Below are 6,442 nucleotides of genomic sequence, written 5' to 3' on the forward strand. Positions count from 1 at the left end.
GCTACTATTCGACGATGTTGGCAGCAATGTGTGATATCTACATCTACATCTACATACATACTCCGCAATCCACCATACGGCGCGTGGCGGAGGGTACCTCGTACCACAACTAGCATCTTCTCTCCCTATTCCACTCCCAAACAGAACGAGGGAAAAATGACTGCCTATATGCCTCTGTACGAGCCCTAATCTCTCTTATGTTATCTTTGTGGTCTTTCCGCGAAATGTAAGTTGGCGGCAGTAAAATTGTACTGCAGTCAGGCTCAAATGCTGGTTCTCTAAATTTCCTCAGTAGCGATTCACGAAAAGAACGCCTCCTTTCCTCTAGAGACTCCCACCCAAGTTCCTGAAGCATTTCCGTAATACTCGCGTGATGATCAAACCTACCAGTAACAAAACCAGCAGCCCGCCTCTGAATTGCTTCTACGTCCTCCCTCAATCCGACCTGATAGGGATCCCAAACGCTCATCAGTATTCAAGAATAGGTCACACCAGCGTTCTATAAGCGGTCTCCTTTACACATGAACCACATCTTCCCAAAATTCTACCAATGAACCGAAGACGACTATCCGCCTTCCCCACAACTGCCATTACATGCTTGTCCCACTTCATATCGGGATATCATCGGACCGACGCGCAACTGGTGCTTCAGTGACCACAGGGACCATTAGTAGGCGGCTCACAGAAAAAGTCGGGTTGCCGACCCTAAGATGCATGAAATATTTTCCAGGACACTTTTATTTTGCCCACCTTGTAAAAGCTTCTACGAAATCCTTGTTGACTCCCAGAGCTCTATACGAGTAGTCACTAGTCTCTCAGCACCTACAGTTCTTATTTTCGCCTTTCCGGATCCAATGGTGCAACTGGAGGAATGGTATTGAGGGACTTGTTTTTCATATTGACCTGGTGGCTGCTGGTGGTTGGCAATGCTTCTCCTTCCCGGACCCCTTTCTGCCTTTTGCTAGCAGCGACTTCGCCTTTCGTCACGAGTGTGCGTTTCCGAGTCTGAAAAGCGCCCACTGGCGGCAGCGTTAAGCGCCCGAGGCAGCCAGCGCGAGCAACAGGTGGAGGCCATTGTCTGCGCTCAAAGGGCTGGCGCTAGCTACCCCCACCCCTCCGTCTTTGCTTCCGCGCTGCCGCGTCTACAGAAAAGCTCGCCTCCTCACGGCGAGAAATGTCAAGAAACGCCGCAGGCACGCCGGGAATGAACGGGAGGGCAGCGTACTTCTCTCGGAATGGAAATAAAGGTTGTTGCAAAAGACCGCACTCGCCGGGACGGCGTTACAGCACGGACGAAACGTTTTTCTCACACCCAGTCTCCTCCAACCTCACATTTCTGCGAAGCTGTTCAGGTAGCGTGTGCAATCGAGCTGGCTGTTCTGGCCACAAAGTCTTTCGCGATAGTTTTCAATGTGAACCCAAGCCTTGACGTAGACCAGAAGCTTAAGTCAATTTCAGTTAACCGTGAGGGGTATAGGACGGTTTTGCTAAATGGTAGCAAATTGCAGGAAATCATCCCTGAGAGGACAAGGAGCAAGAAACTCCATATGCGTCTTTGACCAGAAATGCATTCCAAGGCAGGTACACCGACTTGAAGGTGGAGCTAAAAGATCTTTGACATTGTAGTTTTCGATGAATGTAGGCACACGTGAACACACCATGCAAGTGGGAATGATTTGTTTGTATTATTGCTTTGGATGCACGCTCAAGAGGGCAGTGAGGTGGAGCATCATCATCTTATTGCATGATCCTTCCCACCACCAAAGGCTCGTCCTCCAGCGGTGGAGGCAGGTTCACCCACAGGAAGTACAGATACACTGAAGCACCAAAAAAACTGCTATAGTCATGCATATTCACATACAGAGGTAGGCAGACAAGCAAAATACGACACTGCGGTGAGCAACGCCTATATAAGACAACAAATGTCTGGCGCAGTGGTAGATCGGTTGCTACTGCTACAATCGGATATTATGAAGATTTAAGTGCGTTTCAACATGGTGTTAAAGCCGGCACACAAGGGATGGGACACAGTATCTCCGAGGCAGAGATGAGGTGGGGATTTTCCCGTACGACCGTTTCACGTGTGTACCGTGAATATCAGGAATCCGGTAAAATATTAAATCTCCGACATCGCTGCGGCCGGAAGAAGATCCTTCAAGAACGGGACCACTGACAATTGAAGAGTATCGTTCAACGTGACGGAAGTGCAACCCTTCCACAGACTGTTGCAAATTTAATTGCTGGGCCATCAACACGTGTCAGCGTGCGAACCATTCTACGAAACATCATCAATATGGGCTTTCGGAGCCGAAAGCCCACTCGTGTACCCTTGTTGACTGCACGACACAAAGCTTTACGCCTCGCCTGTGCCCGTCAACATCGACATTGGACTGTCGATGACTAAATGTTGCCTGGTCGGCGCTGATGGTTATGGAGACAACCTCATAAATCCACGGACCCTGCATGTCAGCAGGGGACTGTTCAGGCTGGTGGACGGTCTGTAATGGTGTGGGACGACTGCTGTTGGAGTGATATGGGACCCCTGATACGTCTGCATACGACTCTGACATGTGACAAGTACGTAAGCGTCCTGTCTGATCACCTGCATCCATTCATGTCCATTATGGATTCCGACGGACTTGGGCAATTCCAGCAGGACAATGCGACACCTTACATGAGCAAAATTGATACAGAATGGCTCCAGGAACACTCTTTTGAGTTTAAACACTTCCGCTGGCCAACAAGCTTCCCAGACATGAACATTATTGAGCGTAATTGGGATGCCTTGCAATGGGCCGTTCAGAAAGATCTCCACCCCTCGGACTCTTCCGGACTTATGGACAGCCCTGCTGGATTCATGGTGTCCATTCCCTCCAGCACTACTTCAGACGTTAGTCGACACCATGCCACATCGTGTTGTGGCACTTCTGGGTGTTCCGAGCGGCCCTACACGACTCTTTGGTGTAAGTCTCGCCTTTGACGCGCTATTGGCCGGTCCTTGGCCGGTCCCGCGAGGCGGTCGCGAGTAATTACTTGCCCACACACTGAGGCTGTATCGGTGCTCATCGTCCGTTGTCACCGTACCATTGTAATTCTCTGTAGCCCAAAGGCGGGCGTTGTCAAGGATGACGATACCATCCCTCGTAAAGATAGCCTCATCTGTAAATAGGATGGGTGACGGAAATCCCAGCGTTGTGGTGACTTGTGCGACTGACCACCGGACAAAACAGTCGCCTCAGGGGCAAATCTGTAGATAATAGGACTTGCACGAGTTGTAAGTGACACGCATAGTGACAGTCGTCGTGGAGAATGTGCCACACGACCATACGGCTTACCCCCCGCTGGCGGGCCATCTATCTGGTGCTGATACCGGGCTCACTGTCAACCTTCAAGTGGACGGACCTCTGCCTGGCTCGCAATTGACTACAGCAAAATTCCGCTTCCACGCAGTGGTGTGACTTCACATGTTTTGAATATGCGAGCGCAATTGGCTGTTGTCGACTGGCGTCGTCCGCTGTTACTATCATCCCATCGTGGAAGACTGGTGCACATCTTCTTCAACACTGGAATCCAAATTTCATTCAGTTTCACACCCTTCTCCTTCCTACTGAAATTCCTGGGGTGTTTCATAATCTCGATGGCCTCTCTGCATGGCCTTTCGTGCTATCAGTTTGTGGCTGCCAGTACTCGAGTAAAATCAATGCAGCGGTCTCCAGACTGTAAAGCATGTTCCGCAACACCTGAGCTGTCAATCACCCCTCTTCTGCAATTGCCCTTGCGCTCTTCGAGTCGTTTTTTGACAGTTCTTTTTGTAGTACCCACGTACACCTCCCCACAAAGACACGGTATCCCATAAATTCCAGCTTTTTCCGGCGGTTGGTGAGCATCCTGGGCCGATTTTAGGTGATCTTGTATCTCCCGTGTGGGTACGTAAATTACCGGGATGTTCCGCTTTTTCAAAATTGGAAATTTGTGTTAAGGTCGTATGGGACCAAACTGCTGAGGTCATCGGTCCCTAAGCTTACACACTACTTATTCTAACTTAAACTAACTTACGCTAAGGACGACATACACACCCATGCGCGAGGGAGGACTCGAAACTCCGACGGGGGGAGCCGCGCGGCCAAGATGCCCCAGACCGCCGCAGTGGTTAGCACACTGGACTCGCATTCGGGAGGACGACGGTTCAATCCCGCGTCCGGCCATCCTGATTTGGGTTTTCCGTGATTTCCCTAAATCGCTCCAGGCAAATGCCGGGATGGTTCCTTTGAATGGGCACGGCCGATTTCGTTCCCCTTCATTCTCTAATTCGATGAGACCGATGACCTCGCTGTTTGGTCTCTTCCCCCCAAACAATCCAATCCAATCCTCAGACCGCGAGATACCCCGCGCGGCTCCGCTTTCTCAATGTTCTTTCTATGCGGTCAGTCATGTCCTTAACGAATGTTCAAAAGTTCAAATGTGTGTTAAATCCTATGGGACTTAACTGCTAAGGTCATCAGTCCCTAAGCTTAAACACTACTTAACCTAAATTATCTTAAGGACAAACACACACACCCATGCCCGAGGGAGGACTCGAACCTCCGCTGGGACCAGCCGCACAGTCCATGACTGCAGCGCCTGAGACCACTCGGCTAATCGCGCGGCCCTTAATGAATGGCAGGAAAATTTTCCAATGTACCGGCGCTTGAGCATCACTATGATATCCACGAGGTGGTCTTAACGCTGTTTTCACCTCAGCGAACGAGTAACCATACTTGAGCAATACACTGGTGAGAAGTTTTAATTCTGCGTCAAACTCTGGTTCGCAGATATTCCTTGCTCTATCCGCCAACGTTTTTATGATGCCTCGCTTTTGCTGTGCTTGGTGGTTCGAATCCGGTGTAGGTGACGGTATGTGTGCGTGGGATTTCGCTAAACCGTGTGGCCGAAGCTTGGGCCACACGGTTTACCGAAAACCCACGCCAGCCATGGTGTGAACCGTCATTCAACAAAGCTACGACCACCCTTGAAAATGACCTCCACAGGTGGCGACGAAAGATCGGGATTTAAAGTGAAATCCCTTCGACCACGGCATAATAGCCCGGAATATTTTATTACTTGAGTTATTACATTCTTCTTGACCTCCATGGGTATTTCGCCTGTCATACACAGCAGGTGGATCATATTTTGCTGCCTGTAACGGTATCAATTTAGATTCAGGAATGTAGCTTCTCAGTGAACTGCTCCTATCTGAAGTTTCACTGGTACATCGGCGATTCCGAGTGCAACATATGCGGCGCACAGAACTTCAAAGGACTGAGGAGGCGTACAGCAACTGGGGCACGAGCTTTGGCAGTGTAGAGAAGGAAGGAGCGAGCAGCGGTCAGGAGATGGACACACGTGCGTGGGCGGCGGCCAGGAAGGAAGCGCGTAACGAGGCCCGGGCCCGCCGCTGGCGCCAGTCCGCTTCCTTCCGCAGGAAGCGCGCCGCAGCTGGCGCCACTCGCGCCGCTGGTCCGGCCGGGCCCACGTGCGGGGACCCCTGTCCACTCTGCTGCCGGCCCAACACTCCACTTCCTTTTAACTCCTCATTCTTCTGTCTAGTTCGATGGTGTCCTCCAGGGATGGCACTTACCGCCGAAACAACCGGTTTTTGGTTATATCTTTTTTTTTTTCAACGACATTTTAGCCGGACCCTTAAAACCGCTCAAAACAGCCGGTTTCTGATATAACCGATTTCCTTTTTTTTCCCTATTTCCTGTAGTAAAAGTAGAAATTGAACGAAGACTGAAAAATTTTCACTCTGTGAGTTACGAGATACAGAGAATCAAAATATCAAATTAAACAGGCAAATAAATGAAATTTTATTGCCCCCACCAATTCGCTGCTTTTCTCGAAAAGTGGTAAGTGGCTGACTACTATAAAAAATCACCAATATTCTCCCATTTATTGTAATTTTTTGAAACTCTGCTCAAAAATCATATTCTAATCTGGGTTCACACCACTATTTGGGCATTACGAATAGTCAGAGCTAAAGGGTGAAAACTGAGGTTGAAGAACTCTATTTTTCGTATTAATTTATCCGTTTTCAAGGGTCAAAACCAGATAGACACAGGCAGCAAACCAGCTTCTTTCTATTTTCATTGTAAGTTTGTTGTGGCTTCTCCTGTTTCTAATCTTTTGAACCAAATGGAGCATTCTTCTTCATTGATACTGCACTTTATAAACACTTCCGCACTAGAGATCCTCTCATTCTGTGATACAACTGATTCCCGACGACGACAGTGACGGACTACCATATAGTCCAGATTGTGCAAGCTTACACACTGCAAGAATACACATGTGCCATATAACAGGCCACGCCACATGGTAACAGGTACATTATTGTGGCAGCAATGGTGTACGAATTCTTATACCGCGTGTTTGTTGCTCGTTTCTGTCGGCATTGTTATTAAAAAAG

The sequence above is a fragment of the Schistocerca piceifrons genome, chromosome 3, assembly GCF_021461385.2.
Source record: "Schistocerca piceifrons isolate TAMUIC-IGC-003096 chromosome 3, iqSchPice1.1, whole genome shotgun sequence".
Classification (NCBI taxonomy): Eukaryota; Metazoa; Arthropoda; class Insecta; order Orthoptera; family Acrididae; genus Schistocerca; species Schistocerca piceifrons.